Source organism: Liolophura sinensis, chromosome 12 (genome assembly GCF_032854445.1).
Source record: "Liolophura sinensis isolate JHLJ2023 chromosome 12, CUHK_Ljap_v2, whole genome shotgun sequence".
NCBI lineage: Eukaryota > Metazoa > Mollusca > Polyplacophora > Chitonida > Chitonidae > Liolophura > Liolophura sinensis.
Genome location: NC_088306.1, coordinates 26,432,088 through 26,445,083, shown reverse-complemented (window position 1 = coordinate 26,445,083; position 12,996 = coordinate 26,432,088).

Sequence of the window (12,996 nt, the reverse complement as noted above, 5' to 3'; positions counted from 1 at the left end):
TAAATGACTATAAATTTCGTCCGTGACCAACTTGCCCATTTTTCCTGATTCTGAGAGTTCTATTGAGTTTAGGAAGGTGTTTTGAGGTTTGCTTGGAACATGAGATGATATTCTACTGGAAACTTGTAAGTTTCAGCACCAAAAACAATATTTTGTGACTTTTATTTGCCTCTAAAAATGCACTTTTGTGGGTAAAATTTTAGGTCATTTAGGGTACTTAGATATTTTGACATACCTACACAAATATGGGGTGATGGAGAAGGGTCCCATCCTATTATCTAAAACCTCTTAATAAAAAAAATGTCAGTAAAATCCCACAAGCAATCAAATAGATGAGAAATGGGTCCACCCAAAACCCATCCCTTTGTTTATTCGATTGTTGTTTACAATGACATACTCAAGAATTTTCATTTAGGCCTATGTATGTGATGGCAGTCAGCTTTCCGGGTGGAGGAAACTGCTGACCTTTCATTGGAAAAGTACTAATGAACTAACAATCATTGGGGAATAGTTGGAACTTCTGTATTTCCTGTGTTACCCCATACTGAGGCCTACCTGGAAAAAGTGAAAGGCATGGCGATCTGCTTTCAAGTGTTGCCGATTGAACATCCGTGCAATATACATGACATGTAAACACTATCAAACATGGCATATGGGTGATGAGGTGTATTAGCCATGTACACAGACAAGTTTTCATCCACTGTGCGTTTAGAAAGCAAAGCATACCACTAAAATGACAAAAATTGGATACAGAGTTGGACAGGGATTACAGACAGCCATGTCACACAGAAAACAACATCAGTATGTTGTGGACAGCATACTAATAACCAACATGACCAAGGACCGAGTGACGGGTACATACAAGTCAGTGACTATATATACCTGGGATATAGTATGGATATTATCCAAATCTACCTGTATACCCCATAATATACTAAGGCTATGTTTTTACATAAACACAGCCCCATAGAGCTTGTCTGGCTTTACTATATGAAGCTCATATGTTTACGTATGTACACATGTTTGTATAATTGTATGTAAACATATGCACGTAGACCTACACATGTACATGAATGTAATTCATGTCCCAGCCTCGCAGATGACAACTTTAAACTTACCTTAATTCAGATGTTACAGTGGTGAGGACTAAATTTGAAACCGTATACTGCTGATGTGTAAACTGTCAAAACCACACAAAACAGCTGAAAAATAATACTCGCTAACTTAACCACAAATACCTCTACGTCTGTTTAGCCCGATACAATAGTGTTGTTGTTGTTGAGTGCTTGGCAATGACAGTTCCTCTAACTCTGGTGACTCACGATCGTCCGAGTTTCACCACGCCTTGACGTAGACAGTCACGCCCCCAACACGGACTAGGCAGATTTTACGTTCATGTGTAAATGTGTCATCCCACTGATTTATCACTGATACTTACTTTAGCCTGAACTTGGACGGTTTTCACTCAAACAGTTTCTTAAAACAACGCACGTCGCTAGGCTAACTCATCGTCTCCTCAGAAGAATGAAAACGAGGCTAAACCGGGCTGGTTCGAACTTAATACATGCAATCAATAGAATCATGTAATTACCGCTAGGCAGGCCGTGGCGTGCGCCTACTTCGTTTTACCATAGAAATATTTCTACTCCCTCCTTTTTACACAAAAAAGTTACTGTGCATTTAAAGTCACACTTGTACTAATTATAGCAGCAGAAACAAAAATCATGTAAACAAAATATAGGCCTCATGCAGTTGGGTATAGGCCTATTTAATTCTGCGTGCTTGCTTTTTTCATAGCCTATAATTACAACGTGGAGGAGAATTCGTTAGATCAACTGCTTAGCAGATGTAAAATTATTCAAAGGTAATCTCCATGAAGTGAAGTAAAACAGAAATTCTCTCAGAAATGCATATGTATCGTATTGTTAAGTGGACTGGAGAGAAGAAAAAAAAACAAAAACAGAACCAAAAAAAAAAAACAACCAAAAAAAAAAAAGAACAAAAAAAAATTAAACAAGAGCTTTGTGACTTGTATAGAAATGAAGTGCTGAATGGATAGAGTTGGCATATGCTTTATTTCGTCAGGAAATTCACCCAATTTTCCCGATCGAGATATTCAACATAGTTAGGCCTAAGTTTCTTCAGTTTCTTCAGGTTTTATTTATTTTGTATTATTTTGATTGTTGCTTAACGCCACGCATAGTGGCTAATTTTCCACTGTCATGCAGGCATATAGGCCTATATATAGACACTATTATTATGGTTGGAGGAAGTCAGAGTGCATGCCCAGTGTATAGACCTAATGACAAACTTTCCCCGCTGGTGGATGTGACGTATAGATCTGTTCTATGTGCACCCGTGCATTAAGCCTTACAACCACCCTGACAGCCACTCGACCTGAATCATCATGCATGCTCAGTGTCAAGTGGGACTATCAAGGTTGCCAATTGTGTAAAGCCTGCATAATGGAACCCTTTCCCGCGGGAAAAAAAAAAAAAAAAACCGGCTCAAGCTGTGCAGCTATTCATTTCTTCCTATGAGATGACGTTATCCGACCCGACGCGCCATGCATTGCGCCAAAGGGAGGCACTCCACTACTAAAGCCATACATGTTTTTCCGTGTAAGAAAGGAAAATTTTCTCAATCCATCCACAGAGCATGTATACAATCCACAGTGTAATTGTATAATATAAGCTCTGTGGTCGAGTGGTTAGCATGCTACAGCAGCACAATGACCTCGGAGCCTCTCACCAGTGCTGTCGCTGATGTGAGTTCGTCCAGCTCAGACTGCCTTCCTCTGGTGCGCGGTATGTGCCCAATTTTCTCGCACCATATATTGGTATCCGCGGTAATGTAAATGAAATAATCTTGAGTGCGGCATAACCATCAATCTGTATAAATAAATATACGATCTTTCGCCGAGTGCTTAGTCTGTTAGCGCAGACGAATAGCCCGGAACCTGTCACCAGCTCCGACTGGATTCCTCTCTGATCGTACGTGGGGAAGGTCTTCCACAAACCTGCGCATGGTCGTGGGTTTCCCCCGGTCTCTGCTCGGTTTCGTCTCACCGTCGTCGTATATGTGAAATATTGTTGAATACTGCGTGAAACATCAATCAAATAAATCAAATATAAACAGAGTATAGTATGTGAAGCAAATTGTTTTCAAAATATAATTCCTTAGCAATATGCAATGAGGAACACATCATTTTTGATGTACATAATCTAAGATATCCATGGTATGCTTTGAACACCCCTATTTTCATACTCCTATTTTCATACAATGCTCAGAAAAAAGTTTGGGTCAACTGACCAGATCAGCCGAGTCATGAAACTCATCTGGTTATATTGCTGTTTCACTTGAGTCTTTCACGACTCAGCTGATATGGTGATATGACTCACTTTTATGAGTTGAATTCGCTCAGTTGTATAACTCAGATATTATTTGTCATTTGACACAAATTGTTCTCAAAATGAAAGCTTCGATAAAATTAGGGGATTCACATACTATTTATTGACTGATTTATTTATTTGATACGTTTGTATGTCGGATAGACGGACGAACCTGGACATTCAGCAATGTTTATCACCGCAAGAGATGTATCCTGACAATGCATGCAGAGCCCAGATTTGTGCTCATACGGTCAAGTTTAAACTAAGATATCATGAGAAAACAAAAGTGTAAACGAAACACAACACCCACTACAGTGCCCAGACGACTGAAGGAACGTAGAGAAAAGAGGGGAAAACAGAATTCCATGAACTCTGAGAATAAACTGTCAAATTTAAACGCAGGTATCGTGCGAATATGAAAATGCAAAGGAACGCATAAGGGAGAGCCGAAAAGGTGAACACATTTGAATATATTGCTATTTCAAGGGAAGTATTGTGGCAAAGAATACCTGTTACTAATCTGAAAGCAGTCCATCGGGTTTGAAGGGACATCGTACGAGAGTTTCCACGAAGGCAGTGCGCAAAAGGACTGAGGAATAAACATGAGAGGCACACAATCCCAGTACAAAGAAAGTTTCATGAGAAGTGGTCACTGTATCAAATTGCGCGGTTTATTCCGTTCAAAGTCGGTAGAAAAGCATTTTCAAACTTTGGAATCAGGTTAACGCATTAATAGTACAGGTATAGTGTGATATTTAAAGGTAATAATTTGAGCTATTCTTCATTAGTACACAGAATTTGATTTGATTATGGTGAATCTGGATTGTTTACTTAAAATTTTTGGTAGAGGCTCTTTAACATATCTTTAACAAACCTATATTTGTACACCAAACGCAATCCTAAAGGTAAGGTATGAAGACAAGAGTTTCACGTATTATTAAAGCGATCATTCCATATGTGAACGAAGATATATTGCGGAAACGAAATCTGGGAGGGACGGACCGACAAGTTGAAAGGAGTAAATATCTGTACACTTCGTTTACGGTATAAGAACATGTTTTACAATATGCCTTTATCAATACTTCGAGCAGGCATAGAATTACTGCTGTTATATATAAAATATATAGAACGATGTTTGACATTCCTGCTTCTACGTACATGGTTCCTCGGAATTACCTGTAGCCATGGTAACAAAGTGAGAAAATTTTATTATGTAAGTACATTTATTATTCAATTTACGTGCAGGCATATGCAATTTTCAGGCAGAGATTTAAGCTGCTGTCCATGCAATAGAAGTACAAGTGAATTTTTTCAACTTAAAATAGTTAAGACATTAAATATTTTTAACGATTTATTTGATTATAGTTATACGCCGTACTCAGGAATATTTCACTTATATATGATGGAGGCCATCCGTTTCCTTATGATCAAAGGAAACAAACCAGAGTCCGGCGGAAAACCCAGGACCATCCGCAAATAATTTTCTGGAAGACTTTCATGAGAAAACCAGCATGAACTTGACTTGAACTCACATCATCTACCTCATTGGAGAGAATTACTGAATGATGGTCAGTGTTATGTCTGCTATGCTTACACCGACCTTGTTTGCAGACCCATGTTGAAAGCAGACACAAGCTTGACTTTAAACATTGATATGACATGGATTTTTTGGTTTATTCAGATCCATGAAGAAAATTCCAAGCCTTACAAATGTAAAACATATAAATGATTCTGAATAACTGAATATCTCGTTAACTTGGAGAAACTACATATACCGCCCTCCATCCTTTGAGTATGACTGTACAGCGGCGTTGAGGGTATATTTATTTCCTTACTTGATTAGTGTTTTACGCCGTACTGAAGAATATTTCACTACTATGACGGCGGCCAGTATTGTGGTTGGAGGAGTGAAGGCCACTGGTATAGGTCTACTAGGTTTGTAAAATGCTCAGAGGGAATCGAAAGCCTGTAGGTTGATTGTAAATCACTAAGATCATATATGTAGCCCTAACTTACATGTATAATGGACATCCTCTTGTACGGAGAGATTGTAAGCTACTAGAATCGTAACTTACTATCAAAAATTACAATCGGGTCGACCCTGTTGTAAACATTTAAAATTTCCACAAACAACAAAATACTTGCCTTATGTAGCCCTATAGAAAGCCTTGATTCTCATGCATATGAACGTCTATACTGTATACTCATGACATCAATCCCATGATCCCATCCGACTACACATCCTATACACCTATAAGTCGTTTTAAAGGGGCTCTTTCATTCTTCAATAAATATACATGTACATGTATATTTAGACGTATTCACGGAAGACGTCTCGTATATTTAAATATCAAGGTTATGTGTCATATAACAGGCGGCAGTAAATGTAAGCGTACCTATGTTAAGTGTTTTCCTGTAAATGTCAGAAATAACATGTTCGGTCCAGAAACATGTTTTTTCTTCTTATCTAATACGTACTGTATGTAGTATTAAAACACACTGTTATTTATTTATTTACTAGTATTCTCTGTTTGTTTTTTCAATATATTGAAGATTTCTGGTCGATTGTTGTTTTACGCGTGGCTCGAGCCACGTATAGTATCTGTGCTTTGGTGTAACACTGCCTGCAATCCGGCCTCCACCTTTGAAAGAAATCAAAAGGATTCGGAATGAAACTAAAGGGGTGCACTCGGCAATAATTACCGTCGTACAGATCTTATGCAGAATTAGTACACAAGGCTTCATAAACTCTAGGATTAAAAGTTTATGGCTCTGCATCTTCACCTTTTTGCAGACAACAACGTCTTTCCTTAAGCGGCACTTGAACCCTTATGCTTTTAGCGTCACCCCTCCCCACGTTCCACCTCGACCCACCCCTCACTCCTTACACGGAAATGATCCCGCTGCATACTCGTTCGCTTTACGTTCTTTTATTTATATATTTGATTATTTATTTGATATTTAACGGTGACGACTGTCGCACCGTAAAATATTAACTTGGAGAAATTTCACAACTGTAATAAGGTTATATGATCGCTAGAGTTATACCCCTTGTTTTAAAGTTTTCTGTACGCCTCTTCTGTATACATGCCTACGGAAAACTATGACAGAACCTTTTTGGTCATACCATACAAAAAAGCGCTGTCTACGTCAAATATACATTTCACACAAAATGATAGAGCCACAAATGGCCAGTGTTTGCACCTCAGAAATTGTATCCCCGTGCATCACTGCACAGCCGAAAGAATTGCATGTTGTCTGACAAATAGTAAAGAGCACTCCGGTTTACTTGTGCATTCTTGTGCACAGCTAGCGTTCAACATCAGTCAGTCAGTCAGTCATAAAAACGTGTTACAGACGTTATTGATAACGTGCTAGGAAACACGACGCTCACAGTCTAACATTTAATTGTCTCAGAACCGCCAATGTGGTATGCATATATGTACCTCACACGTGGGTAAGTTCGTCAGTAACTTGCAAATGTTGCTGGTTTATCCCAGGCACTTCGGTTTCCTCTATCCATAAAGCTGGACGACTAGTATTTAACTGAGAAAAAAAACAAACTCTTGAGTATGATATTAAGCAATCATCAAATAAGTAACTAAATAGATAAATAAATAAATATTTGAACAGACGAATAAATAAAATCCATAAATTAACAAATTAGTAAAATAATATATGAAAAAGAAAGCAAACGACATCTTTTACATGAGCTCAGCCGCAATAATGTCTTTTAGATGAGATTTAGAAGTTGTTTAATAAGGAGATTAATCCAGTCATAGATTTTGGGTTAATTTCATTTTGTATTTTAAAGTAGTAACGCTGCAAGTAGTCCCATACCAACGCCTTTCTCAAACTAACCAGTTTGCATTAGAAAGTAAAATGTGTTACTACATAATGACATCAAAACATTGCTACGAACAGAAAGTTTTATCAATTGCGACGGTAGAAACGTCTCGGTTTCAGTATAAACAACTTCCTGAAATAACCTTGACCTTACCTTAAGCAAGTTAATTGTGCAAGTACCAAAACGTTGCAACTCATGAATACAGGACGATAAACCTAGGGGCGTGATATTTTTAGCCACAACAAATCCCTTTATTAACAGTATTTAGGCCATAGGCCCGTATATATCTATTACATGTAGATTGTAATTCAAAATGTCACTACACTGTTTCACAACATGTAGTCTCTTTGTAAATCAACCAATATCAACGTGTAGGGTTTTTGTAAATCTACCAATGTTAACGTATAACGTATTTGTAAATCTACCAATATCAAAGTGTAGGGTTTTTTGTAAATCGAACAATATCAACGTATAAGGTATTTGTAAATCTACCAATATCAACGTGTAGTGTATTTGTAAATCTACCGATATCAACGTGTAAGGTATTTGTAAATCTACCAATACCAACGTGTAGGTTGTATGTAAATCTACCAATGTCAACGTATAGGTTATTTGTAAATCTACCAATTTCAACGTGCAGGATATTTGTAAATCTACGAGACAGTGTGTTATTTTTGAAGTCCAAGAATTCATTATGAAACAGAATAGTGATAACGTATTAATTGTCCACCCTTGTAGATAAGATTGCTCAATTGCCTGTAGCTTAGAAGACGATAAACACAGAATATAAAGTCTTACAGCCTAAAAATGGGAGAAAACAAATCATGAGGTAAGCATCAGTGAAAATGCCAGTTAAGAAAAACCTATTTGAAGCGGACCATAATTTTTGTTAGAGAATTTTGTTTCACTGAATTAAATTCTGCAAAATGTGTTGTGCTGTCAGTGACTTTACCAACTTATATTTAATGTTCATACAACTGAAAGATATATGACGTGACTACATGACAAGTACATGCTTGAACACAAATTACACGTCATAAGAACACCGCCTAAGGTGAAACAAAGCGGTAAAAGTCAAAGTACTATGATTATGTGAAAATTGTCAAATTGTTGAAAATTGATCCATAAAGTTATTCATTTATTTATTTGATTGGTGTTTTACGCTGTACTCAAAAATATTTCATTTATATTTAACGACAGCAACCAGCATTGTGGTGGGAAGAAACCGGGCAGAACCCAGGGGAAATCCACGACCATCCGCAGGTTGCTAAGCTTCCCACGTACGACCGAAAAAGGAAGCTAGCATGAGCTGGACTCACAGCGACCGCGCTGGTATGAGAGACCCTCGCCCCGGGAAACTGTCTTAGGCTTAGGCCAAAATTTCATTCATTGAATTTGTTGATGTGAAAAGTTGTAGAGCATGGTGTTATAAACAGTGAAATGAATAAAGAAATGCATCAGGCAAGACACGTATAGAGTTCGGAAGAAAGTGGACACATCTTGGCACATCCGTTATGCAATAGGCGGAAAGTCTATGAGAAGTTCAACTTTAGCTTTTTAAATAATGAGTATATATCATGTATCACATGACGACCTATGTTTTCACGAAAACTTACATCCTAACGTCAATGCCAAAGCCGTTTTGATATATACTTATGATCGAATTATACAGATGCGCAAAGCAATTGGACATACGTGAAATTCTTTTGTACTTGCACATATATCGGGTGTCCCGAAATATTTTCTCAGTGACAGATAAACTGAATTCGCTGAAAATTTTCACACAGTCACCTTAGTGTATCATCAACAAGTCTGCAAAATATCTACGAGATCGAACACAAATTATGCGAGTGCTGTTAAATTCAAAAAAGCATGTCAAAAAATCAAATATCAAAGGAAAACCGTTATTTCTGTTTATGCTCAATGTGGCCTTCATCTTCCTCCACGACTAAACGAAGCCGTTTCTTCCAATCAGAAATGCTTTTACATATTTCTTCCATCGATATCTCCTCCCATGACATAATTATCCTGTCCTTTAGCGTTATCTCGGTCAATTTGTCTCTAACTCCCCGGTAAACTTTCTTCTTCAGAGATTCCCATATGGCATAATCCATTGGGTTACAGTCAGAACTTTGTGGAGGCCATTCATCCATCTTGATCAATTCTGATGTAGCCCTCTCCAGATGGGCCTGAGTTGCCCTACTTGTAACCTAGCTGAAACACTAAATTGTTTCCGGGATAAAGACGCCTACAATCAGGGAGAAGATTGCCATCCAGTGACTGAATGTAGCTTTCACTATTAACCTTTGCTCTATCTGTGTCAATAAAACGAATGTTTGTTTTTCCTTTCCAGGATACTCCAGCTGAAACCATTATCTTTTTTGAAAATCCAGGATATTCCAGCTGAAACCATTATCTTTTTTGAAAATCTAGACATCTCTTGATAGAGGGGAGATTGCTGAATTTCTCGTTTCCGTGTCCCATCAACGTGATCATTTTGACGATTTTTAGCTATCTCTAAAGTAAAGTCTTTTTCGTGTGTGAAAATTGTCCTTTTCACATCAGTGGCCAGGTAGTGATAATTCAAGTTACGGCATCGAGTTTTTCTTTTCCCTCTAACATTTTGATCCCTCCTTGATACCCATAATCTTCTTGAAGGGCTTCAGCTCCAGTTCCTTCTCCATGCTTTGCACAGAAGACTTATTCACTTGTAACTTTCATGCAACTTTTCTAAGAGATTTGTGGGTCCCTGGGTCCTCCTGTGATTGAATCAGTTCCTCAACGCGGTCCTTGTTCTCCGACGAACATGCAGTCGTGGGTCTACCGCTGCCAGTTTTACCTGATCCTGTAGTGCGTATTTTAGCGAACTAAATATTTATCAGTTTGCATTTATATGACTCCATTCCCTGTCAGGAAATTCCTTTACACACCTTCTTCCACCCCAGCCTTTCTCCTTGAAACAGTTTTCAATGGTAGCTTCATACACTTTCACTCAAAGGCATGGTTGATCCTTCGAAATGAAACACTGGGCAGAACTGATTTTGAATACAGGTGACAATAAAATATCAATAGACTTGACAGCCAGACATGCTAATCTTGGACTGACATGAAGTGACAGATGCCAACACCTGGAAGCTGGCATGACCATGATGAAGGTCACATTGTACAGCTCTGATACTGGATTTTTTTGACATGCTCTTTTGAATTTGACAATACTGGAATAATTTGAGTCCGATCCTTTAGGTATTTTGCAGCCTTGTTTATGATACACTAAAGTTACTGTGTGAAAATTTTCATTGAATTCAGTTTATCTGTCACTGAGAAAATACTTCGGGACACCCGATATATATTTGTATCATATATATTTTGTACAAATACAAAAGAATTTGTGTGAAAATTTTATACGAATTCGGTTTATCTATGACTAAGAAAATACTTGTTAAAAAGTGGTTCACTTTTTTGGGGGCAGCCGATATGTGTACATATGTCTAATAACCTCGGCTTATTTCAACATATGACCGGCCCGGATAGCACAGTTGGTAGAGCGTCCGCTTCGGGACCGGTAGATCCAGGATCAATCCTTGGTCGAGTCACACCTAAGACTTTAAAAGAGGAAGTTGTAACTTCCTCGCTTGGCGTTCAGCATGAAGGGGATAGTGCAACGACTGGTTGACCCGTATCAGTATAATGGCTCGGGCGGGGCGACTTACTTGCCTTCGGTAAGTCGTCTCAGTGATGCAGCACTAAATAAAAGAGCGGTGGAAATCCGTCCTGTAACAAGGAGGCACATTACACGTGCATGCACCCTAATGATTCCTTCGTCGTCATATGACTGAAAAATTGTTGAGTACGACGTTAAACCCCAAGCACTCACTCACTCTATTTCAACATATGTAAAATTGTATACATATAGAAATCTTTCGTACGTATGCAGGCCCTACGCGGGAAGCTCTTCCAGCAACCTGCGGGTGGTCGTGGCTTTCCCCCGGGTTCTGTCCAGTTTCCTCCCACGATAAAAGCTTACCGCAGTCGTATAAGTGAAATATTCTTGAGTACGGCGTAAAAAGCCGTCAATAAACTTGAAGTTCTCACTCTCTTATTACACTTGTATATATCTACTATACAATTAGGATATATCATGTATCAAGTGATGGCCTATTCTTTCGCGAAAACTTGCACCCTAAATTCAGCTGATTCAGTAAGGCGTCTTCTAGTTTCAGTAGTTTCACATACATAGGGTTATGTACTGATGATATAGTTATTAAAATGTACCCACATAAGAGGCAAAAATCATGAAACATTACATACAGGACCGCTAGTAAAATGAAACTGATACTATCCGGCTTTCGTTGTTTCACATACATGCTGTGATTTCAAATTGGTATATGATACTTGCTATTAAGTAAACCCGCCTATATAAGAGGCCAAAAAGAGATAGATGCATGGCCGCTAGCAAGTTGATTCTGACTAGGTGACGACGTCTGGGATATAGCCTATGCTGGCTATATATGAATTGCTGCAGATAATTACGATGAAATTAGCATGCGGACTGATAGCTAATTAAATACAAACGTGTGATACACTGTATAATTATCGGATTCATTAAGCGAATTATATTTGCAACGGACAGTTTTGTGGGGGTTTTATAGTCGGATATAGATAATGAGCTTTAGTGGTGACAGTAGATTATTGGCTATTTTATGAGCTTATATGAACTAGCGCATAAATGTATCTGGGGACAACGTATTTACCACGAACTACACGTACATTTACATATAGTAATATGAAAGATTACAGAAGACCAACAGGCCTATATTTCACACGTTGTTATGTAAACAAACGACAATGACACCGTGCAAGGATTGTTTTTCTTTTTCTGAGCATACATGTTTCTTAATTGTCTATAAAGTTTCGTAGAAATCATGCACAGTACAGGAAACCACGCAAGCGCATGAAGCGTAAATACAATACTACACGTATAACGGTTCTAGTTCACGGTGAGTAAGTTTGTACGTACATGTATACCAAGAGCTTTCGTGACATTCAGTGAGTCATACAGTTGAGTCAGGGAGAGAAATAGAAAGTGTCGTTTTCTAAAAATACTTGACTTCATATCACAGTAATTCGATTAGACACGTACCGTATTTCTTTTCTATTTACTGAGGCCTTCAGTATCGCGATACAAATCAACCTTTAAAAGCCACCCGTAAAAGTATCCTCTCTGCAAACTGTGCATTTCTTTACTTATTTGATTGGTGTTTGACAAGCAGGAATGTAAGCATACCTGCGGTCGCCGTGAGTTCAAGTCCAGCTCATGCTTGCTTCCTGTCCGGTCGTACGTGGGAAGGTCTGCAGCAACCTGTGGATGGTCGTGGGTTTCCCGGTTTTCTCCTACCATAATTCAGGCTGCCGTGGTATAAGTGAAATATTCTTGAGTACGGCGTAAAACATCAATCAAATAAATAAATAAATAAATGTAAGCATACCCGGATTGGCAATTCTGGAGTTTCAGATAAGGATGGGAGTACACCAACTTCACCAGTTGTCAACCAAAGGTGGAAGTGTAGACTCATGTCAAGATTGCCAATTGTTAAACGAAGATAGACGCATGCCAAGATCGTCAATTTTGGAGACGTTCTGCAGAAAGCCAGGATGTTCTGCAGAGCAAGGATTGAAGTATATTAAATAGGATTGCCACTTGTCGTTTGCAGACAGCCTACATAAAACAAGGAAATGAAAGAAGTATATACCACGATT